Here is a 24,701-nt window from a genome sequence, read left to right as displayed (position 1 = left end):
GCATCAGATCCCATTACAGATGGTTGTGAGCCACCCTGTGGTGGCTGAGAATTGAATTCAGGACCTCTGGAAGAGCTGTCAGTGCTCTTATTAGCCGAGTCATCTCTCCACCCAAGGTCTGACTATTTTGAATTAATTTCTGTAAGTTTTTTTTAATGTGGCTACTCATTCCCTGAGCATCATTGTTGAAAGGATTTTCCTTTTCCTTGAACGGTCTTACTATCCCGTTAACACGTTAGTCGAAAAGCTCAGTATAACGGCAAGCAGTGGCAATCCCAGGGCCAACGGGGTTGTGGGATACAGGCTCTGCCTTCCCTCTTCTCAAATCCGTCCACTACAGACATAATTGTTCCCAGACTCGAAGCAACTGCGTTGATGTGTCCTCTATGCCAGCATGTTGTATTGATTTGACTTTTGGAACTGAAAAGTCCTTCAACCTCGCCCTTTTCCCCTTTTAATGTGTTCAACATATTCTGGCTTCTTTTCAGTTCCTTATGGACTTTAGATGTTAATTCTACAAAGAAAACAGTTGAGACTGTGCTAGTGATGTCACTGACATTAGATAAACACAGGGAAGATTCCTTCGTCACAGTACTGAGTTGTCAAGTCCATGAACATGGGATGCTTTTGCATTCTTTGACGCATTTCCTAATTTCTTTCCATGATGTTATAGATTTAAAATAATCTTTTCCCACTTATTTGGTAGAATTCCTAAATATTGGATTCATTAGTATGCTTCTGTATATAGAATACCCTGTATATTCAAGTGTTTGTACATGTGTGTACATGCATGTACATGTAGAGTCCAGAGGTTGGCATTGGGTTATTTCTCAATCACCTTTCACCTTTGTTTTGTGAGACATGAACCTGGAGCTCACTGATTGGCTGTGGTGTCTCCTGGAGCTCACTGATTGGGCAGACTGACTTGATAGCTGACCTCCAGGATCTTTTGTTCTCTGCCTCCCTCAGCACTCAGCTTTTACACAGATTGTAGGAATCAAACATACGCGTTCAGTGAAAAACTTTATCAAAGGAGCTGTCTCTCCATCCCCAAATGGAATTAAATTTTTTTTATTTAAGTGATTTATTAGAGGTGTGTAGAAATATAATGTGTGTGTGTGTGTGTGTGTGTGTGTGTGTGTGTCCGTATTGATCTTATATTCAGTAACCTTGCTGAATTATTTACCGTACAGTACAGGTGTTTTTTTGTTTTTGTTTGTTTGTTTGTTTGTTGGTTGGTTGGTTGGTTTGTGGAATTCTTAAGACTTTGCCAAATCTTCTGTAATGAAGTTTTGCTTCTTCATTTCCAGGTTGTGGAAATTCCCTTTTATTCCTGCTGCTTGGTGGGTCTTTAAAATATAAAAGCCCTTGATAATTGGCTTATCACTGTCGTAGGGCTGCCATTATTTCTGTATGCTGCTGGGTTGTGCATCTCCATTCAGGCTGGTCTGGTATTTTTCTACTAGTGTTCTTGGGTGATTTTAATATCAAGGTAATATTATTGACATCATAGAGTGAACTGTAAATTATTCCACCTACTTTTTGGAAATGTTTATGAAGACTGGATCTTACTTTAGCTTTTAGCATCTCATTGAAGATCACTGACACAGGCTTTTCTTTATAAGTAGGGTTTCTTCTTCTTCTTCCTCCTCCTCTTCCTCCTCTTCCTCCTCCTCCTCCTCCTCCTCCTCCTCCTCCTCCTCCTCCTCCTCCTCCTCCTCCTCCTCCTCCTCCTCCTCCTCCTCCTCTTCTTCTTCTTCTTCTTCTTCTTCTTCTTCTTCTTCTTCTTCTTCTTCTTCTTCTTCTTCTTCTTCTTTTCAACTTTTTAAGACAGGGTTTTTCTGTATAGCCCTGGCTGTCCTGGAATTCATTCTGTAGACCAGACTGGCCTCAAACTCAGATGTCTGTCTGCTTCTGCCTCTCAAGTGCTGGGATTCAAGGTTATACCACCACTGCTCAGCTGCAAGTAGTTTTTGAAATAATAATTCATTCCGTTCTATTATAGATTGTGCTTGTCAGTTTTTGCCAACTTAACACGAACTAGAGTCACCTAGGGGAAGGGAACCTCATTTGAGAAACTACCTCTGTCAGATTGGCATGTAGACAAGCCTGTTGGGGCATTTTTCTTGGTTAATGATTGATATGGGAGGCTCCATCCCACTGTGGGCAGTACCTGCCCTGGGCAGGTGATCCTGAATTGTATAAGAAAGCAAGCTGAGCAATCCATGGAGAGTAGGCCAGTAAGCAGCACTCCTCCATGGTTCCTGCCTTTGCTCCCGCTTGAATTCCTGCTCTGACTACCTACAATGATGACCGTTAATATATCCAACTTAAAATGAAGCTTCAGAGCCCGTCTCCACAAGGTGTAGGCAGTAGAGAGACTCTGGCCAGTAGGAAGCTTTGTGGTATGCTGTCGTCTTTAGGTCCCTGTCACTGGAAAGCACAGAGCAATTTAAGTCCTGGGATGCAGAGCCAGTAATGCAGCGTAGAGCTTGTCTAATATTTTATTCTTGACTTAGAACGCTCTGCCCACATTCGGAAGACAGATTGTCAGGATCCCCTGAGACTGCACAGTGGGGTTCTTTCGGTTCATTATTTCTACGGCAAACATCTTATTCGTAGGCCTTCTATTTATATGCATATTTGCTAGAGAGTTGTGAAAATCAGCAGAGAAGGGAAGGGATGCTTGGCACAGACACGCTTGCGTCTCTCGGAGTCACGGTATAAATTGCCAAGGAAGGGAGATGAAGATATTCTTTTCAGGATGTGCCAGCTGTGCTGTGTGATGACAGCATGTGGGAAACTGGAAAGTTCTAGGTCAACACAGAATATGACTCCGTCCTTTACACTGACCATTGCTAAGCCCACGCATACATTTTTTTTATGTTTAAAAGAATTTCCTTCTTAGAAAAGGTATGTGACTGAGTAGGTTCATGGGCAGAACTTTAAGAGGAATACTGTCATCAGAAGAACCTCATGAAGAGAACTGAGTCGGGTCTGCTACAGGAGCTGACCTCAGCTTTTAGGGGCAAACATCAGGCCCTCAGGATAGGAATAGCGATCAGAGTCCTTCCTCTAACAAGGGAAGAGGTACTGTCCCCTAAGAAAGCTGCTCTCTTGGCTTAAATCTTACATGCCCAGCTAGAGACATATCATACTTGAAAAATATCTAGGTATGGTGATTCCCATCTGTTACCCTATTCAGGATGTTGAGACAGGAGTATTGACACAGATTCCAGGTCAGCATAGAATGCAGAGTAAGCCCATGTCTGACAAACATAAAAAAAAAACCCTCATGAAATAAAGAGATCGTGTCCCAAAAAAGCTGTAGGAATTATCTAGAAAGTGCTGGCAGGGACCGAGGTACCTGATCAGAGAAGCTAGAAAAAAAAAAAAGCCAAACAATCAGGGCTTCTTTAGTTCAGGGATTTGTCTCCAGGGTGGCTTTCAGAAACCCATAGGGAGGAACTGTTCACACTAGGCATGGGGGAACACCTGAGGGGTTAAGTCAGATGGCAGCAGAGGGGCTCAAAGCTCAGGAAGATGGGCTGTGGGGATAGGCTCAGCAGAAAGGAGGGTCTGAAAGCCTCATCATTTGCCAGACTTTAAGGAACGTGTGGCTTAGGAACCCTAGCACACCTACACACGTCATGTAGGCTCTCCTCTGTCGGCCGGGAGATGCAGTCACAGAGTTATGTTCATCAGAGGCAGTGAGATAACTGGACTCTGAAATGCAAAGACCTGCTGTTGACCCCTAAGTGCTAGAGCCCAAGGAAAACAGTCACCATATTGTAAACTTGTAGAGACTGCCAAGGGAGTCTTAATCCAAAAGGGAGCTGTGGACCTTGGGACCATCTTGTTTTTCCTGTGACTATGTGGAAAAGAGAAGCCACTTTAGTCTGAATCAGGGTTTCAGGTTCCTGAGAAATGTAGGTTTGGCCAAACCACCAGGTAGGACACTGAGACCAGTAAGCCAAGTAAGAGCTCAGCGTGTAAAATTTGGAACAGACAGTACAGAGAAAGGATGGAGCTGCCAGTTTACACCCTCTGATTCATGGTGGACATGGGTGCTACAGTTCACTCCATTGAAATCTTCCTTTATTTTTCCTCTCGAGAAGAGAGACAGTGTGTATCATGGTGCTGTTGGAGGACAAATAGACCTGTTCAAGACAGGAAATGCTGCCTGTAGGGAGAGACCAGGACAGAGAGAGGATGGTGACTGTGGAATGGTGAGGAGGAGCTGGGCATCTCTCCATCTTTGTTCAGCTACCAGCTGAGGCACTTTTCTTTCCCTTCAGGAGGCCAGCCCTGCACTGAAATGGAGGTCTTCCCCACAGCCTCTCTTCTCCTTTCCCTTTTCACAGGGGATCTACTCACTACACAAACCTCTCTTGCCTTTCTAGTATTGCCTTGGCTTTGTTTCCTGAGAGTGGAAATTCTGACACACGAAGTGTGAGATCATCTCAGCTTGTGCATTTCAGACACTCAGGCCAACAGATCCCCTCTTTTAAGAAGAATCAAATTTACATATGCACAGAGTTTAAGAAAGAAACAGCTTTGCTATTCAAACAATCACATAGTATCATTCTTTCCTAGCCCTGTTTTCTCTCTCCCAAGGGCCGCCATGCTGCTTGCTTACCTGGTCATGTTGGTATTTACTCTGTAACTTGGAATAACACTTGTATTGCTGCTTGAATTTTCAGATTTGGTCATAATCTGTTTTACCTGTGATGGGGACCGTCCTCCTTAACCCCCCCCCCTCTCTCTCTCTCACACACACACACACACACACACACACACACACACACACACATGCACACACACACAGTTATCCTCCTTAAAACACTGAATTGTGCTTTGGTTAGGTCAGTATTCAATATTCAATATGCACAATGTTGTAATTCATGATGGCATTTCCTTTCCTTCAAACAGAAGTCAGTTGGTGTCTTGTATTTTTACTTTCTTTAAAAAAATATTCTTACAGGGGTTGAAGAGATGGGTTTAGTGATGGTTAAGAGCACTTGCTGCTTTTGCAGAAGACCAAGGTTCAATTACCAGGACACAAATTCAGAACTCTAGTTCCAAGAAGTTGGATCCCCTTTTCTGACCTCTGTGGGGAGGAATGTGGTGCATATGCAGGCGAAACACTCACACACGGAAAAGCAATAAATCTAAAATATAACTTTAAGAACTTTTCTCATATGTGTGACCACCACTACTCAGTGTTTAAATGCCTCATTAAAGTGTCCAGGCATGTCCTATCACTGTCTGCCCCAGTCAGCCCCATGACTTCTTTTTTGTGGGGCCTCCTGATTAGTCCCAGAATTCTGCCTTTCAGGCTTGTTGTCTAACAGATGTCCCTGGTTCTTCCTCTGTTATCACTGTCAGGTCCCCAAAGGTTTCTCTTGTACATTGAGTACCTGTTTTCTAAAGTCTGTCTTTCCTATTGGATTCCCTTACTGTGTTGGAAAGAGATCATTATTGAACAGCTACTGAGAAAGGATGCAAAAGAAGCCGGGTTCATTTTCTTCCTTCCTTCCTTCCTTCTTTCCTTCCTTCCTTCCTTTCTTTTAGAACATATACCTTCACAAATGTTTTTATTTTGCCCTGCTTTATTTTATTTTTAGTTATAGTTTTAATAATTTTCACCACAGTGAATGTTCACGTGTCTCTTCCCTGAAGCTTGCAGCTTTGGCTAGGCTGGTTGGCCATGGAGTTCCTAGGTTATGTCTGTCTCTGCTCACAGCACTGATGTTACATCCCTTTAAGTGGATCTTCACGGAGTGGTACCTAAGCTTAAACTATACGAGGATCGTTGTGAGGATTATGCTCTTTAGGCAATACAGATCTCCTCCCAATTATATTTAAAAATCACAGGGCGTACGCCATCTTCCCATCACAGCACCTGGATTGTCCTTAAGAACCTGGATCCTCAAGTCTCAGCTCCAGAGGTTCTAATTCACATCTGATGAGACAGAATTTGGGAAATACTGTACAGAGGCAGTTCTAAGGACCGCACTAAGAAATACCAGTGCATAAGAGAACATTTAGATAATACATGATGACAACTTGGACATTACTCTATCCCAATTGTGTTATTTAATCATTACTTAGACTTTGAGCTTGCTTCTTATTTCAGGAGCAAAGGAAACACACGGTCATACTGAGACAGGTGTTTGTGGGGAGGCCCTGTATGGGTAACGCCATGAAGGGGATACTCTGTTTCGGGCCTTCTTTGGTCAGCCACCAGAGCCAGTTTTCCTCAGGAAAGGTTAAGAAATTCTTAGAGCAAATGCAATCACTTCAAGAGGAACATGGCAACTGGCACTGTCACGGCCAGCGCCTCACCTGCTGACCTGACTTGTTTTCTTGGAGAGATGACTCTTATCTTTCAAAGGTTAGCTTTGTTTTCCATGATACAAGGGCTATGAGGGACGTCAGTCCCTTTCAGAGCCACGTGGCTGTACTGAGACATGCAGCTCCCCCAAACTGCTGAAAAATAATTGCATCTGGCAATGTTTTCCAAATTCCTCCCATCTCTGCCCATGCTTACTCTCTTATTGTTGGGTTAGCATAGCATCTTCTGCCTTTTGGTTCACCCAGGTCCATACTCTACCCTTCAACCTTCAGCCGGGAACATTACTTTGAACATGTCATTTCTAAACAGCTCCCAGGGTTTGGAGGCAATCTCCCATCCTCAATCCAGCCTTCGAAACCTAGAAATACACTCTTCTTCCCACCAGTACTGTTCTCCTTCCTTTACTCCTTCCTGCAAGCCCCATCAAGAGGGAGGCCAAGTCTTGTCTTAGAACCAGAGACAGAGGTAGAAAGCCTCCTCGCAGACACCGACTGCTCTTCACTTTAGCTTGTGACCCTTAGGAGCAATAAGTGTTACATTTGGGGAATAGAGCAAAAGGATAGATGAGGAACGAGAGGGGGAAACACACACTTGAAGCCCCCAGCCCCACTAAAGGAAAGCAAGAAGAAAGGCTGTCTGCTCCCGGAATCTGCCATCCGCCTAATGCTTCCACAACTATGTCTATTGGAAATGTGTTCCAACACAGTCTGAGTAGAGGATATTATTGGATTCTGATTAGTTGTGATGAAACTTCCAATTATTATACACACTCCTCCTGAAAGATATGACTTCTAACAGTATCTCTGGGCTCCAGGGCTTACACGGAGTCTAGATCTGCAGCTCACACCAGCCACCCACTGGTTTGGTTTCTCCCCGTGACCACGCAGACCTTGACCCCTTTTTGTCTGGCAGCCATTCAGATATTTGAAAAATAATTATCATAGAATCCCTGAGTCATTTCTCTTTCAGACTAAACATCAGCGTTTTAACCTTTTTCTCAAAGAGTATAATTAGAAACATCTCGCTGCTGAATTCACTCCAGGTGTTTCCTTCCAGGGCAGCGTGAATCTCTGCTTGCTTTGTGACAGATAATGGGTCTGTAAATTGCAGTCTATACCTCAATACCAACTGGAGTAGGCACACCACACAGGCCCCACTCAGTGAAAGCCCCAGGACCATCCCACCTGCGCTGCTCCCGTCCCAGCTCTTTACTCTGTTTCCATCTGCTGAGTGGGGGGCTTTGGTGACTAATGAGGGGTCACTGTGTGTCTGGGACTGCAAGTGGGAAGAGGTCTGTGATGCTGGGAACCTTTGCAGAGCAGGGAAGTGAGGCAGGACACAGATCAGTATCAGAACTAAGGTGGAAAAGGGAAGCACACAGGGTACACAGCTAAAGAAGGATCTGTCTTCTGGCCCATGGAGGTGTGACAGAGTTCTTACTGGTTCCTTGGATTGATTTCTTATATAAGTCAGCTAGGTTAGTGTAGGTGCTGGTCATTTTAACCATGCAAATACACCCACACATACACAATATATATTATATATTGGGAAAATATGGCCATTACAAATAATATTGTCAAGTTGAAGGAATTAAGACAATTAGGAAGACTGGTGGTCTCCTTCCTTCCTTCTTTCCTCTTTTCCTCCCTCTCTTCTTCCCTCACCCCTCTCTCTCCTTCCTTCTTTCCTTCTCTCTTTTCGAGACAGGGTTTTTCTGTGTAACTTTGGCTGGCATGGAACTTGCTATGGAGACCTGGCTGGCCTTGAACTCAGAGGGCTCTGCCTGCCTCCTGCTTAGAATAAAGGTGCATGCCACAGTGCATGGCAAGACTGCGGTTTTCTGAACATTTCCTTGGCAGTGCTGGAGAAAACAAACAGCAGAACATCTGCTCTGGTGTCGGGTGCCCTTCTGTCTGGAGACCTCTGATGTCACTATTCACATTTTTCTTTAAAACTGCCGCCAGGATCCAGACTCTGCCATATGCAGAGTTATCACCGAGAACATTAAATGACTTACTATTGGCAAATGTCACCAGAAAAACACTTGCACAGATGATTTGGAGAAAAGAGGCAGCTTCAGCCGAGCTCATGTGATCAAGCTTCAGAGAGGAAGAGAGGCTGAGTATCAAAGCAGTAACTTCTAAGACAGGACCATAAAACAAACAGAGCATGCACATGTAACTTGTCCCCCCAGGCTGGGTGGGCCTACACAGCTCAATACAACCCTACTGGGGGAATCTCCATGTCAGCCTCCTCCATGAGAGGGACGAGGAGGATGGATGTTGGAATGGGTACTAATTCAGGGCTCAAACTAGGGCCCATGCTATTATGAAGAGACACTTGAAAGTCTGTAAAACCTGGCAATGTCAAGTGTTTGGAGAGTTCTTATCTTTGGGGAGATGGCTTTACAAATCACCGTGAAGGATAGTTACAACCATTGCAGAATACAATAATACACTCTTACTTCTCAATGTCATTGAAATTTGTTATAAAAATTTGAAGACCATAGGAAGACAAAGCATAGGTATGGTAATATATTCCTTGGTTCAGGTTCCCAGAAGAAACAACTGCTGTGGGCATGTTTGAGAGAGAGAGAGAGGGAGAGAGGGAGAGAGGGAGAGAGGGAGAGGGAGAGAGAGAGAGAGAGAGAGAGAGAGAGAGAGAGAGAGAGAGAGAGAAATATGCAAAATTTCTCCACCAGTGACTGACTGTAGATACGATATAAAGTTGGAATTTTCCTACCACCTAGGGATGCCATTGTAATTATGTTCATGGGTTTGTCCTGATGCTGGTGCCTGCAAACCTATGCTGGTAGTCGTATAGAAATGCAGCATGTACAATTATGTGCACAAGTGTCATTTCCTTGTGTTACTATCTTGTGCATCAGGTGTGTCCCGCTTCCTTGTGGATGAGAGGAAGCAGTTCAGTTACAACACAATTCTCCAGCAGTGTTCTATATTGGTTGTTGAGTGACCTTTCTCCCTGAACCTTTCCTCGGACTTCATTTTCTGATTCAAATTTGCTCACGTTAGGCTCACTGCCTGTCTTCGTCATTTTCCTGGGCCGACTTCACTGCCCCATGACCCTGACTTTCTGTCTTATTAGTTTCCTTTTTGAAAGTTGGGCTAATCTTGGTCAAGTTGTTTTTTTTTTCTGAAAATTATAAGAAAAATGTCAATTTAAAATTCAGGTAATCTTGAAATGGTTCATTTCCCATCTCTGATTGAATCTTGCTTCACGTAGATGTGGAGATTCACAGTAATTCTCCTCAAGGCTCCAACATTGCCATTCCACTTGCCATATACTGATTTTGTTGCTGACAGTTTGAACCTTATTTTTTGGAGCAGGTTGACTGTGCTTTGCCTCTCTGGAGAGTTTAGTCTTAGACTTTCTTTACTGTTCTGATGTTTCTTGGGATATGTGGACTGTTGGGTTTTCATCTGTTCCTTTCCCTTAGCCTTTGGCCTTACATAAGTTACTTCCCCTGCTTTAGATCTGTGAAAAATCTTTGCATTCTTTTCTTTAACTACCCTCATTTCATATTTTCTATCCTTTTCATCTTAAACCCTTTGCCACTAAACACTAGACTTCTACGACTGATCTTCTATAAACAATCTTTTCATATATTTTCTAGTTTGGGGCATTTTTTTTTGAGACAGGGTTTTACTGTGTAGCTCTGGTTGTCCTGGAACTCACTGTGTAGACCAGGCTAGTCTCGAACTCACAGAGATCCTCCTGCTTCTGCCTCTGCCTCCGCCTCCCTTGTGCTGGGACTAAAGGTGTGCACCACTACATGTGGCCTCCTCTTTCATTTTTAAGAGCAGCCAATTGATTGAAGCAAAACTGAAAATATCGTGTATATTTAAGTGTATGATTTGGTATGTTTGCAAGAGTTATACATCCATTGAACCATCAGCATCATCGAGGTGTAAGCCAGGCTGGGGGTTGGGGGAAGAACACAGGCCCAGCACTCAGAGGACTGAGGGAGGAAGGTCAAGAGGCCCAGACCAGCCTGAGCTGCATAGTGAGCTTCAGACTGTGCTGGGGTATATTATACAGAAGATTTTGGGGGGTATACCTTCAAGAGTCAGGACTGTCCAGAAAATAGTCTACACAAGGTAAGAATAAAACTTGGGTCAATGTGACTTAGCTGATGTTGGGTCAAAACTTCCAAAGTCTCACTAAGCAGTTTATTTTTATTATACATTTAAACTCAGTAAAACTTTGGGGAAAAGTTTCCATGCAACAATTATCACCACTTTTGATAATCACAACTTGCGCATGGTTGAATCAAAACTTTTTTGCAAAGTTCATCTCTCTAGCAAAGCACCTGTGACCTTTTCCACAAGAATGAGTCCTGTTGACTGAGACAGTAAGGGCCTTTGAAGGAAGGGTTTGTAATAAGTGTAAGAGTAGTTTCTATTGACTGAGAGACAATGTTCAGAATTCTGGGGGACTCAATAAGGGCTGGCTCTACAGAATAGCAAACATTACCAGGTATTAACAATTCCATTCACAGCCTTCTGGATGGAAAATGGGCATGTTTGTCCCTTCCACTGAAGAGAAAAGTCTGTGTTTTAACAATTCCCATTTCTCTAGTGTATCTGATAGCCATGACTTGTACAAAACCTTGACTCAACAAACCAAAGAACAACAGCAACACCACGACAATAAAAGTCCATAAACCAACCATACCAACATAACACATTGTCTTAGGGGTTACTATTAGTATGAAGAGATACCATGACCAAAGCAACTCGGTGATCAAAGGGTTTATTTGGTTAACCCTATTATATATCACCATCCATCGCTGAAGGAAGTCAGGACAGGACAGAACAGGAACCTGGAGGCAGGAGCTGATGCAGAGGCCGAGGGGTGCTGCTTACTGGCTTGCTCCCCATGGCTTGTTTAGCCTGCTTTCTTATAGAACCCAGGACTGTCAGTCAAGAGGTGGTCCCACATCAAGAGGTCCTCCTCCATCAATTACCAGTTAAGAAAATGTCCTCCAGGCTTGCCCTATGGAGGCATTTTCGAAATTGAGGCTTCTTCCTCCCAGATGCCATGTTGACATAAAACCACACCTGACTCCTTGTCAACTTGACACACAACAATCGCTTTTAATCTGTAATCTTTTCTTTCTTGTTCTTCCCTAAGAGCACACATTAATATTTACCTCACAATATAACATATTTTCAAACTTAAAAAGCCCCACAAGTCTCACAAATTCAAACACTTTAACATTCTGTCTCTTTTAAAATCCCAAGACTCTCAGCTGTAGGCTCCTATCAAATCAAAAGTAAATTAAATGCTTCCCTATTTCAAGAGAAAAGAACCAGAGCACAGTCACAATCAAAGCAGAACCAAACTTCAACTTTGCAAATAACCCAATGTCCAATGTCCAAGATCAACTCATAGTCTCAGCACTTAGAGGTAAAGGGCTCGGGTCATCTGCAGCACACACAGCTTGTCTTCCAGGCTCTGGTTTGTTCCACACCACCATTTCTGTAGTCATACCATGGTATTGGCATCTTCAAAATGCTGGTGTACCTTGCTGCAGGTGGGCTGCACTTTCACCAATAGCTTCTCCTGGGTTCTCTTCAGGGACAGCATCTCTGTCACACAGGGCCTAGGCTCAGCTGTTTTTCATGACTCCTTTATGCCTTCAAAACCAGTACTACTGGGAATGACTCTTACACTATCATGTTTGGTTGCTAACAGGAGGTACCACATTGGCCACTTCTGGAATACTACTTCTATGTATTGACTCAGAAGAACACTTACCAGAAGACTTCAACTCAACGATGCTGGTCTCTTCTTAATCACAGTTGATTCTTCAGTGCCGGTTGACCAGCATCCATTGACTCCAAGAGCAAAGGTTTTACTTTAGTGGTTCTGGTCTCTTCCTAATCACAACTGAATCTTCAGTTCCAGCTGACCAGACACCACATATTCTTCCTACAAATGGCCTGATAAAGTCTTTGTTTCCCTCTGTGGCTTCAGAAGATAGGCCTCCATTGTATGCACTGCTCTCAACATTCTTATTTCTAAGCTCACACAGAACCTCCCATTGAGCTCACAATACTCAGTGGCGTTACCAGCTTAATGTTCCAAAGTCCTTCCACAATTGTCTCCAAAACAACATGGTCCAGTCTGTCGCAGCAACACCCCACTTCTGATACCAATTTCTGTCTTAGTTCCTCATTATTGGGAAGAGAAGCCATTGCCAAGGCAACTCTTTCAAAAGAAAGCATTTATTTGGGGGCTTACTTAAATTTTCAGTGTTAGTCCATAATCATCATGACAGGAAGTGTGGCAACGGGCAGGCAAGTAGAGGGCTGAGAGGTGTAGCTTTGATCCACAGGCAGCAGGCAGAGAGAGAGAGGCAGGGAGAGGGAGAGAGAGAACAGAAGAGAGACATAGATAGACAGAGAGAGGAGAGAGAGACAAAGACAAAGAGACAGAAACAGAAACAGAGAGAGGATAGAGACAGAGAGACTGGCGCTGGCATGGGGTTTTGAAACCTTAAAGCCCACTGACCAGTGACATACTTCCTCCCAACAAGGCCACACCTAATTCAACAAAGTCATTCCTCCTAACCTTTCCCAAACAATTCCACCAACTGAAGCCCCAACATTTAACTATGTGAGCCTGTGGGGGCTGATCTCATCCAAACCATCCCACACACTTCCTTCCCCCAAACATGTTTGTCCTTTAGTAACTTGTATTCTGTGCCCTAGTCCTGCTTACTTCTTCCCCTAAAGACCATAGACGACTCGCTTTCACCATGGTTTGCGTAGTTTGTGTTTTTTCTCTTCTTATGAGAAATTATTTTCTTTCCTGCCTCATTTCTCTTAGCACAGTTTTCCTGAGGTGCATCATGCTGGTTGGACCAGAAGTTCCTTCTGTCAAATGCTTCCACTGCATTCCCTGGTTGCTTATCCAGTCACTTGGTGGGCACGTGGACCGTTTGCTATTCAGGACAATCTCTAAGACAGCTCTGAATACTCACGTACAAGTCTCTGCATGGGCATATGGTTTTTTCTTGGCTAAATGTCTAGACAAAGAATGACAAGATTATATAGTAGGTGGAGTGTTTAACTTTTTATAAAACTGCCAAACTGTTTCCCAGAATGTTGGCACCACTTCTATCTCTTCTAAGGACTGATTTGTTTCAACATCATATTTTAAATTCCAATAATCCTTATTCTTGGATTTCTCTTATCTTTCAGTGAGCCCCACCATGCCACAGGCTATCCATGAGCACAGCACTCACCCTTCACACACATGCATGCACACATGAGTGTGCACATACACACACTATACTCTCTCTGTATATATATATATATATATGTGTGTGTGTGTGTGTATACATTAAAAATTATTTTTCTTTTTTTTTTTTTTTTTTTTTTTTTTTTTTTTTTGGAGCTGGAGACCGAACTCAGGGCCTTGCGCTTGCTAGGCAAGCGCTCTACCACTGAGCTAAATCCCCAACCCTATTTTTCAAAGATGTAGTAGGTAGACCATGGTGAAAGCAGCAGGCAATGTAATAGTTATATCTGTTGCTTTGTTTATCACTCTTTTATTAAAAGCGAAACCAAATATGTACACATGTAATTTTTTGGAGAAAATGAATTACTTGAGTCATCAGTAGCAAATGGCTTTTATAATTTTTAAAAATAGTGTGCATGTGTGCATGTGCGTGTGTGCGTGTGCCTGTGTTCCTGTGTATGAGTACAGTCATATATAGGCCAGAGTGTGTGTGGAGGTTATCAGACAACCTCTGGTATCAATCTTGACTTTCACTTTGCCTGAGACAGGGTGTCTTGTTGTTAGTCTCTGCATATGTCAGGCTACCTCACATCAAATGTCCAGGGATTTTCCTGTCTGCACTCCCATGTCCCTGAGATTGTAGACAGATGCTACCATACTTGTTTTGTCGACTTTGGAGATTTGAACTGAGATCCTCACTGTACACTCATTCTGCTCCTGAAGTGCCCCTTGCCCCGCCAAGTGCCATTTTTTTCTTTTCTTTTTTTCGGAGCTGGGGACTAAACCCAGGGCCTTGCACTTGCTAGGCAAGCGCTCTACCACTGAGCTAAATCCCCAACCCCCCAAGTGCCATTTTTAAAATAAGATTTTGCAGTGTTTCCTAAATTTAAGGGGCATTTTCATGAGGTGAAAGCTTACCATAGCTATTGAAAATAAATTTTGCTTAAGTGGCTCACAATTCAACTCCACTTAAAATTCTGAAATCTCAGTTCTGTGGTTTCATTTCCATATTACTGTGATGAAAATGCCTGTCCTTGCAGCTTGAAAGGAAAGAGGTTTGTTTTGTTTCTGAGCTGTGAGTATGTGGATAACTGGCCCCATGCCCTTGAACACTGTGGCTGTTAGAATGTGTGGTGGAGGAGAGCTATATAGCCACCTAGGAAAGAGAGGGAGGGAAAGAGGGAAGAGAGGGAAGGGGGAGGAAGAGAGAGAGAGGTGGGCAGGGTATACACCTTCAAGGTCCATTTTCTTACTTTCTCCAGCTTGTTTCCTCTCTCCGGTTTCAAGGACATCCCCACCCCCACCCCCATCAAAGTACCCACGTCTGTGTACCCAACATTCAAACCCTCATCTTAAAGGGGAGATGACGTACATTCAGATGATAAAGCAGCGTAAATGGCTGTTCTGCAATTGTAACTCAGGTCTCTGAGTTCTTAAGAGATACCCCACAAGCCTGTAATAGGTTGTCTTCCCAATAAATGAGAGTTAGTGTCTTACACATTAGGAGAGCAGAGTGCAGATAGCAGCCATACTCCAGGGCAGGACCCATGCCCAGGAGTAGCAGCTCGCCAACACAAAATGAGCTCCACATTTTTGTTGGTTTGTGTTCCCCTTTCCCTTTTACTTTTTCTTTTTTTCGGAGCTGGGGACCGAACCCAGGGCCTTGTGCTTCCTAGGTAAGCGCTCTACCACTGAGCTAAATCCCCAGCCCCCCTTTTACTTTTAAAGGTCTTATATTTTTGCTTTTGTTTTGATTCTCTCTCTCTCTCTCTCTCTCTCTCTCTCTCTCTCTCTCTCTCTCTCTCTTTGAGAGAGACAGAGCAATGGCATGGAGTTGGGTAAGTAGGGAAGCAGAGAGGATATGAGAAGAGCTGGAGGGGGTTGGGGATTTAGCTCAGCGGTATAGCGCTTGCCTAATGAAATAAGTAAGCAAAGAGAAATTCTATACTAGGAAGAATTATTGGGAAGACACTGAGAAGTATTACTCTATTAAAAGTTATTTTCCCTGAAGTGGAAACTTAAGGTTCTTTGGAAAGTCAGTTGGATGGTGTTTTTTTAGGGTAGACATGTGAAGGAATGTTGAGCTGAAGCAGACACAGGTCAGAGGATGATCTGCTAAAGCAAACATGTGAAGGGACATGTGGTGAAGGATTCTTTGCTAACCACACACCTATGTTGGTCTGCCTTACGTTATGTACCTGAGCTGCATTTGTTGGGACTCCATAGAGAGAAAATCAGTTTCTTGCTGCTTCCTTAGACTTGAGCTGATTGGCGGAGTGATGTCAGCTGAGGCAAGACACGTGGAGGACATGAGATGTTTGGAGAGAGTCTAAATAGGACAAAGACAGAGGTGGAGCTGGGCTTGTTTACAGAGCTGGCTGTGCAGCCCTTGTTGGTCTCCCTTCTTTGCTGATCTTCCCTTTGAGAGAGGCATAGCTGAGAACTTCTCCTGGCATTCCTCCTGGTCGACTTGTACCAAGGCTGAGACCTGGCTGTCTCTGTTAGGTAGTGCTGGCCAGTGCCGATTTGTGTTTGCTATCCCGACTCACCCAAACTGAACTGCTGGTGTGTCTGTGAAGGGTCCAGACAACACAGAGGGGAGTTGCTCCAAGGAACCTTTCTAAACAGGTCCACTTCCCCTGTTTCCTTTCTTTCTCACTACCTCTGGTGGATGGTAGGCTGTAAGGGAAGTTAAAATGTTTAAGAACCATCATTAAAAATAGGTGTTTGAAAAAAAATTAAAGTTACATTTTCCATCTTTTATTTTTTCCTTACTACAATTTCATCTGGTTTTATTTGATTGTTGTGAGATACCTGCATCAATGTAGGATAAAGTCACAGGTGAGGGGCAGGTACAGGATAGAAGGAGGCCTGTCATTGGAGGAGAAGGAAGGATGGGCGGGAGAGAAGTTTGAAGGAAGAGGAGGAGATTAGGAGAAAGGAGGAGACAGGAGAGAGAGGGGAGAAGCCATGGCAGGTGACGTTAAGATTCTGCTCTGTGTATTTACAGGTTGTTATTAATGTTCCTAAGGGATGGATGGTACCGGGCTTTGTATGTTTAAGTGGGCAATTATATATTATCAATTGGATCTAAGATTATTGTGTTGTGTGTTCTTTTATGTGAGGGTTTGAGTGTAGGAAAGTGTGCGGCTGGGATGTGTTTCCGCCAAGATATCTAGCAGATATCTTGGGGCACTGGGGTGTGGACCTAGCGGGATAAAAGACAACCCTTACTCTTTTATTTTTATATTTTTACATTTTTACAACATCACATCAAAGCTTACTAAATAGTAATATGAAGGGCCACAGTATCTAGGCTTCTATAATTTATTCGTCCCTTTAAAAAGTACATTGAGCATTGGAGAGATTTAGCAGTTGCCCCTTGAGCCTGACAGCCTGAGTCTGAATCCCTAAGAGCCATATAAAGGCCAGATGCTGTGGCAAGTCTCTATAATCCCAGAAAACAGCAAGAGAGATGCTGCCTCAAACAAGCTACAAGTTGAGGATCAACACTCCAGGCTGTTCTCTGAGCTCCACACACAGTGATGTGTGTATCCTACCACACAAACATATACCTACACAGACACAAAACAAATATTAAAACGTGTGTGTGTGTGTGTGTGTGTGTGTGCACATGTGTGCATGTGGGTTTGTGTATATGTGAGCGCAGATGCCTGTGGAGTCGAGAAGGCGGCATTGGATCCCCGCAAGGTGGAATTAAAGGAGGTTGTGCATTGCCTGATGTAGGTGCTGGCGACCAATCCTCAGTCCTTCTGCAAGAACAGTAAATGCTCTTAACTGCTGAGCCATCTCTCTAGCCCCCAAGTATCTACTTTTATATAAAGAATAATGGTTCATATTTTCCTGTTAGATCTGAGCAGTAAACTCTTATTGCTTCCTATGACCTTCATGGAGTGAGGCCCACACATGGTAGTTACATAAGCCAAAGGGAAATGAATGACTGTTTCATAATCACGTAATAATTTTTTTCTCATCTAACCCAGATTATCAATTTATTTTAGGCATAGAATTTGACTTCCTTTCTGTACATATCCTCTTGGGGGCTTCTAAAACGTTGCTTCTTGTATCCTGCGTGATAGGCGGCTACATTTACTGTGGGCGACATATTTATATTATTTTAAAAGGTTTATGGTACATTTTTGGCCTTTCAGTGAAAATCATTATATAAATGTCACTTGTCATTATCATAGAAACATTCAGCTGTGGGAAAAAAAGCTTTAAATATCTTGCCTGGAACAAGATAATGTACTTTGTTATGAATAAGAACATTTAGCTGCTGGATCCTATATCCTACTAAGCATGTGTTTCTTGATCACTTTGTGTTAAATTGGTCTGGAAGTTCTGTTCATGCTGACAGGACAGACCATGCTGGGCTATTGTTCTCTTAAAAAACTGCAGTGTAGAGGCCAGGTTGGGGCTTAGCACAGAGCACTCATTTGGCATGTGCCAAGCTTGGGGGGATCTGTCACTAGATAGCCAAACCAGATAGACAGACAGATAAACCAACCTGCAATGTGGTGCTCTGCACCGTTGCCCAATAGCAGTAGCTCTCTTGAGCAATGAGAACATTACAACCCAGATTACACAGGAATAACTTCATGTTTACAGTGGGAAAGGAAGAGCAGTGTGGGTGTTCCTTCTGTCTGCATAAAAGGCATGGAGGATACAACAGCAGGGAGCGCAGGGTAGCGAGTCTCTTTCTGAGCTAGTTCATCTTCTTTCCTTGGTAGAATCTGTGTGCTGCCCCGATTGCTACACTTGCCTGGAAGAAAGACTTTGAGCCTGATTTCCAAATCTCTAATTCCATCATTCAGGAGGCTGAGGCATGAAAGTTGAGCATTTAAGACCAGCCTAGGTTGCATAGTGAATTCCAGGCTGGGTTTAGCTGCACAGCAAGACACTGCTTCAAAACAGAACAAAACAAAAACAAGCAAAAAACCAAAAACAAATCAGAAAAGCTACCATTTTATCTAAGGTAATAAAATGATGGGCCTTGGTTATTACTCTGACACTGACAGAATGGTAATAACCCAGTAAAAACACTTGGTAGAGGCAACAGAAATAATTATTCTAATTTACTTTTTATTTTCTTTGCTTCCCAGTCTTTACCTCCACACGGCATTCATTCCCAGGTATTAGGTCATCAGGTAGCACTTTCACACATGGGAAATTACCACTGCTTTCTTCTTACCAAGTATCCCTAAACAATCCTTGGCAGCCTGCTGAATACTGCCTTGCCATTTATGCTGCTTTAGGGCTATACTGCAGAATAAAGCATACATTAACCATGATGACAAGTTCTGATTGGGATCTTGACTGGATCAGGAACCAGCTAAGACACACACTCCGTGTGTGGGTGTTTTCAAAGAGAATAACTCAGTGGGGAAGAGCTTCCCTTCAAAGAGTTGCAGTTCCTTTCAAAGGTGGTCCAGATATGAAGAGGTCTGAGGGAAAGTGTTACCTGCCTGCTTCCCCGCAGCCCTGAGTGAGGAGTGAGTGCATCCGTCTCTCCTGCTGCTTCCTCAGCAGCAGGCTCCAGTGTCTCTGGCCTTCCAATGTGCAGTGAATACCAACTCTCCAGGAACTTTTCAGGCTTTTGGCACCAGGCAGGCTAGGACTGCTGAGGCAGCCAGCTTTGTGAGCTGAGCAGCTCCTGGTTCATCAGCTTCTATGGTGCACAGACAGTGATTGTTGGACTACCCAACCCCTTTCATATTAGCCGACTTAATAAATCCTCTTTACTCACTGTCTGTCTATCTATCTATCCATCTATCTATCTATCTATCTATCTATCTATCATCTATCTATCTATCATCTATCTATCCATCCATCTATAGATAGATTTATACATATACATTGTTTTGTTCTTCTGGAGAATATTGGCTAATATACTACTTATATGTGACTTTTTTCATTTTAATTGAGTAAAACCAAATTAATTTTTTTTACTTATTTTAGCCGCATTTCAAGTATTCATTCACGCATGGCTCCTAGCTACTATATGACGACAAGAACAGAATAGTTTCACCGTTTCAGGTGTCTGCTCTAAGGGAACCTCTATGATGTGTGCTGAGAGAAAAGCTCTCGGAAGAGTCGTGCTGAGACCGATGTCCAGAAGAGAACCTTGCTAGCTACCACTTAAGCCTTTTCTGTGCAACAACTTCTTTCTGGCGACTCTCTTCTCTCTTACGGAGTTCAACAATATGGGTCACATGGGGTTGCTACAGAGTGAATAGGAAGTGTCTCCTAATGACTCTCGTGCTGTACCCTGTGGGACTATCTTGGGAGGTTCCGGGAACTTCAGATGGTGGGAAATCTAGTTGGAGGAAGCAAGTAACTGGAAACAGGCCCTGAATGGCACTTTGTCCCTGGCCCCTTTCTGTCTGTGTCTTTTCTTGTGTGTTACAAGTAGAGAACCTTCTCACCATGAAGTTCTGGGACCAAGCAAATGTGGGGTGAAACCTCTGATTCTTGACCCAAAACAAAACTCTATTCTCTTGTTCCTATCAGACATTTTGTTCACAGTGATTAAAAATAATTGCCTAATAATGGTGCAACATCTACCTTCACCCTTCCATGATCACAGGGCCACTACTCTGAAACATCAGACAAATTTATATTTGGTCTCCTGACTAGAACAGGCCAGCCCACTTAAGTTGAAATAAAGACTCCTCACTTTGGAGGAATTTATAGTCTTGGGACCCAGAAAGCTGTCTAAACTTACACATGGTAAAGCTTTCAATGTCTTGAGGCCTTTTTTCAGCCACAGAGAGGCCATCAGTGTGTGGTGATCAAGCAACAGACAAGTGACAGGCAGAAGTCAGAAGACAGAAGTCAGGATTTGAGGCAGGAAGCATCTGGGCTTCCAGGTCTGGCTGACCTGGGGCTTAGCTGTACTTCTGTACGCACGCATTTTAAGTTAACTTTCACAACCAAATAATCGCAAATAACGCAGAATTCATTCAAGACAGCATTCTGTTAAAGCGGATGGCTTCAGAGTGGCAGACAAAGTTGAAGTTTGTAACATAAATATAATCAAAATAACTCAAGTGTATTGATAAGGCTCTAACAGTTATTTACATTAATTTAAAAATTAATACAGAGTGGTAATACTTTATAAAGGCGAATTTGTTGCCTTTTAACTTTATGAAATACAGAAAACAGGCAGTGCATTGGAATAAATAATTTAGATTATAACTTCCATGGTATTATAATCCAAGAAATAAAGGAGTTAGTAGCTTTTACTGGGTTTTTTTACTAAGCTCTTACAGACATCTCCTCAGAAAGCTGAAACTGCTAAAAAGCTTAGTTTAAAAATGTTTCCCTGGGGTTGTGGATTTAGCTCAGTGGTAGAGCATTTGCCTAGCAAGCGCAAGGCCCTGGGTTCGGTCCCCAGCTCCGAAAAAAAGAAAAAAGAAAAAAAAATGTTTCCCTTAGGGCTGGAGAGAGATGGCTTAGTGTGGTAGTTCTCAACCTGTGGGTCACAACCCCTTTGGAGGGCTGAAAGACCCTTTCACAGGGGTCTCCTAGGACCATCAGAAAACACAGGTATTTACAATATGATTTATAATAGTAGCAAAATTATACTTATGGAGTAGTACAAAAATAATTTTATGGTTGAGGCTCACCACATGAGGAACTGTATTAAAAAGTTACAGGGTTATGAAGACTGAGAGCCAGTGGCTTGGTGGTTAAGAGCATTTGCTGCTCTTGCAGAGGATCAGAGCTTATATCTCAACACCCATATTAACCAACTCGTAACTATCTGTAACTCCAGCTCTAGGGGATCATGTTGCCTTTGGCCTCTGAGGTCACCTCCACTCACACAAATACAGACACGCACAGATACACATGCCCAAATATAACTAAAAATAAAATAAATATAAAATTTAAAACGTCTTGCTTATGCAAAACTTCAAAAGCACCGAATCATGTCGTTGACATAAATCGTGTCCTTTCACGTGAGTTTGTATGTTATCACGTGTCCTTACATCTATATGTGCAATTTACATATTTTTTACTGCTACTGAATGATTTATATAAACAAAGGTTCCAGCATAAACTGGGTTGTCTCTTAAGCTGGTTGGGAACCTTTGTAATTTGGGATATGTTTTTCTATGAAGATTCTGTTGCCCTGGACAGTGGTGATTTTTCGCAGCATAGGCAGCTACCACTAATGTAGGTCAGATCTTTTTCACTTCCATTTGACGGGCTCGTCTCACATGTTTTTAGCTTTAATGTTGATTTTTTTTCTGCCAATTATTTCGATCACATCACTGTGTGATGAAAGTTTATGGTGCCACTGGAAGTGTAAACCATTATTTTTAAACATTTTTTTATAGAAAGGATAACTTGAAAACTGCAACACCAAAACAGATTTCTATTTAAGAATTATAAGGAAATAAATTATTTTCTTTTTGATCTTAATTTCTATTTTCACAGCACAAGGTGAGAAATTCAGATAACTACTTGAGTGATATGTTTGAAACTATATTTTACAACTGATTCATTATTAAAAGCAAAGAGTTAAAAATGAAGAAGCTAAAGATCAGCCCCAATGCATTAAATATACACTGTCAATATTTTGGAGGTACACAGTCAAGTTCCAAAACAGTTATTGCTTTTAGTCAAGATCTATAATAAAATCTAAAGCTTATAATTAAAATATTTGATACTTCTTGAAATAAGAACTGTTGGACCAGTCATATATTTTAAAAAATAAACAAAGAAGCTAAATTAAGCAAGTGATTTTAAGTGGCTGTGTCTTAGTCTTCTGTGTTATCACCAGATACTTGAGATTAGTTAATTTATAAAGAAAACAGTTTCATTTGTCCCATCTGGCGAGGACCTAGTATTATCATATGGTGGGTAAGAAGGTGGAAAAGGAGTCAACAGCCTTAGGCTAACCTGTGGTAACTATTTCCGGTTGGTAGGAGCTATACTGATCCCTTTATGAAGACTATGCCTTTTAAAGGTCCCAACCACGCAATACCATTATGCTAGCAATTGAGTTTTCAACTGATTTTGGGGGGACAAAGCACATCCAAGCAATTGCAGCTTTTAAGCAACCTCAGCAGTTATATGAACTGTTGGGCAGAGGTTGAGGGAATATGTATGGTATTTTCTGATATCATCTCAGATTTTTTTTAGACAAAAAATAATGTTGGTAGAGGGGATTATTAATTTTAACCCAGGGGGAAATGCTATTAGTACTTTGGTCAAACGTCTAAGTTTGAAGCTCAAGCTCAAGTTTAATACACACACACACACACACACACACACACACACACAGTTTTTTGAGAAAACTATCATGAACTAACCTGGTTTATGCAGATTCATATAACATGGTCATGTATGCAGATACCTGTGTAATTTATGATTCCTGAGATGTTTGAAATTCAATATGAAATTCTTGAAAGTCTCACCAATTGGAGCCAGACAGAAATCACAAACAAAGAGCCGTGGTTTCATATTTAATGTCCTGAAGTTCAAGTCTGTTTTAAGTACAGTCTCCTGGACAAAATGTTATTAATTAAAGCTATTGTATCTGGATTCCAAGCATACTGGAGGTACTCTCCCCGATATATATATATATATATATATATATATATATATATATATATATATATATATATATATATGGAGGGGGGAGAGAAAGAGAGAGAGAGAGAGAGAGAGAGAGAGAGAGAGAGAGAGAGAGGAGAGAGAGAACGAACATGAGAGAGAGCACTTTTAGATTAACCTATAGGTATTTTATCAGAGCAGCTATTTAGGGTGATGCTTGGACAACAATTCCTGTTTGTGGACAGATGTTTTTAGTGCTCATGTGTGTTTCTGTGCATGTGTGTGTGCTCATGTATGAATAGATGCATGTATATGTGTCTATAAGATAGACGCACTGAGTGTTGTCCACAGTCACTCTTTTCTTTACTAGTTATTTTATGTATGTGTATGTCTGGTGCCCATGGAAGCTGGAAGAGGAGTTACAACAGTTGTGAGTTCCCATGTGGATGCTGGGAGCTGAACCCAGGTACTCTACAAAAACAGCAAGAACTCTTCACTGCGGAGACATCTCTACAGTCTCACCCATCTCCCCCTCCCTCTCTATACTGGCTTACCAATGAACCTCAAGGATCTATCTGCCTATCTCTGTTCTCCAGAGCTAGAATAACAAACACACTACTTTTTTTTTTAAAAGTAGGTGCTGTGGATTGAGCTCAAACTCCCATGCTTGTGTTACAAACATTTTATCAACTCCCCTACCCTTGCAGCCAGCTCTCAGCATGATGCCTAGATCAATAGATATTCACTGAACTAGTCAAAACGTTAAAGAACAGGGTCAGGGAAATGTCTCAGAAGGTAAAGCTGTTTGCTACCAAGCCTGACTGACAACCTGAGTTTGATACCTGGAGTGCATATGGTGCTGAGAACAAGCTTCTGCAAATTGTCCTTTGACCTTCACATGAAGTTCTTGCCCCCAAGATAAGCAAATGTAGAAAAAATGTTAAAGAATTAATGCCTATTGAACATAAATTGACTGAGGGAGAGGTTATATAAAAACAATGAAAGGCAGTTTCTGCACTAGGTTACAGTCCAACCTCACTTACATAATAAGTGGAAAATATTTTCTTCTTTGTATCTGTCCTTAATATAGCCACCTGTTCTAGGAGTGACCATCTTCTCCACAAGGGAGAATCACTAAGCCTTCCCTTTTAGGCATCATCATCCTGTCCTGTAAAGTACCCAGTGAAACAGGAACAACAATGGATTGGAACAACAATGAAGCTGTTGGCTCGGGGTTGACTTTTGGGGGTTCACGTACTCAAGGGCTTGCAAACTTAAAAATGGGTATGTGACATGCGGCCCTTTGACAAGACGTCTGTGCAACACTACAATTGCGTGGCTTCAAATGTGTGCTTGCAATGCATAGACAAATGGAAACTTGTACTTCCAAGGGGGTACCAATCTCCTGTGGAGTTGAATCTCATCCGAATTGAAGCTGAAGAGAGAGGGGGAGGAAGGGAGAGACAGAGACCGTCCTCAGGATCCCTCT

The 24,701-nt window shown here is 42.4% G+C and overlaps 1 long non-coding RNA gene across 1 annotated transcript; it reads right to left on the bottom strand.

The window, feature by feature from the left end:
* Positions 1 to 1,821: 1,821 nt before the first annotated feature.
* LOC134481546 (uncharacterized) lies at positions 1,822 to 23,178 on the bottom strand. The gene is made up of 2 exons (XR_010057153.1): positions 12,140 to 23,178; positions 1,822 to 5,965 (listed from the first exon to the last, which is right to left on the bottom strand). It is a non-coding gene; the product is annotated as an uncharacterized LOC134481546 (long non-coding RNA).
* Positions 23,179 to 24,701: the final 1,523 nt, after the last annotated feature.

The sequence above is a fragment of the Rattus norvegicus genome, chromosome 13 (genome assembly GCF_036323735.1).
Source record: "Rattus norvegicus strain BN/NHsdMcwi chromosome 13, GRCr8, whole genome shotgun sequence".
Classification (NCBI taxonomy): Eukaryota; Metazoa; Chordata; class Mammalia; order Rodentia; family Muridae; genus Rattus; species Rattus norvegicus.
Note: the sequence above shows the minus strand (reverse complement) of the source record. Positions and strands in the feature narration are given on the sequence as shown.